This window comes from Sinocyclocheilus anshuiensis, unplaced genomic scaffold, assembly GCF_001515605.1.
Source record: "Sinocyclocheilus anshuiensis isolate Anshui unplaced genomic scaffold, SAMN03320099.WGS_v1.1 scaffold870, whole genome shotgun sequence".
NCBI classification, from domain to species: Eukaryota; Metazoa; Chordata; class Actinopteri; order Cypriniformes; family Cyprinidae; genus Sinocyclocheilus; species Sinocyclocheilus anshuiensis.
The window spans coordinates 2,522,464-2,523,180 of NW_015540842.1; the positions used below are offsets into that span (position 1 = coordinate 2,522,464).

The 717-nt window shown below is 41.4% G+C and overlaps 1 protein-coding gene across 2 annotated transcripts in view; it reads left to right on the forward strand.

Moving 5' to 3' along the window:
* LOC107687524 (serine/threonine-protein kinase greatwall-like) overlaps positions 1–717 on the forward strand; it is a 15,275-nt gene that overhangs the window by 5,278 nt on the left and 9,280 nt on the right. The window lies entirely within an intron of this gene.

Sequence of the window (717 nt, forward strand, 5' to 3'; positions counted from 1 at the left end):
CAAAAGAAGTTAAATAAAAAGCGCCCATCCATAAAAAAGTGTCTCACACGGCTCTGGGCGATGAACAAAGGCCTTCTGTAGCGAATCGATGCGTTTTTGTAAGAAAAATATCCATATTCAAAACGAAATAATCACTTTAATGTAGCTTGCGCTCACTGTTGTACACGGAAGCAGCTCCGGGAGGATGACGTATGGAGGTCGGCGTTGCGCATGCGCCGCTCAGCACGCGGAAGCGCAGTGGCGAGATCAAAACAAAACAACGGTCACTAATTAGAAGTACAAAACGAGGATTTGTAAAGAAGAATGTCGAAGGATTTTGATATAAGCCAATATGAGACTGGTTTTCCTTTGCTAAAGTAAGGAAACTTTGCTTCCTTTGCTCCTGTTAACAAACGTTGGTTTTCACGAGACTCATGAACTCATACGTCATCAGCCCGGAGCTGCTTCCATGTAAAACTGTTGGCGCAAGCTACATTGAAGTGATTATTACGTTTTGAATATGGATATTTTTCTTACAAAAATGCATCGATTCGCTACAGAAGGCCTTTGTTCACCCCCCGGAGCCGTCTGATAATTTTTTTTTTGTTTTAATGGATGGGCGCTTTTTATTTAACTTCTTTTGGACTGATGCATGCAACACCCGCTGAGTGCCATTAAACCGCTTGAAAGATCAAAGACAATTTTTAATATAACTCTGACTGGATTCGTCTGAAAGAA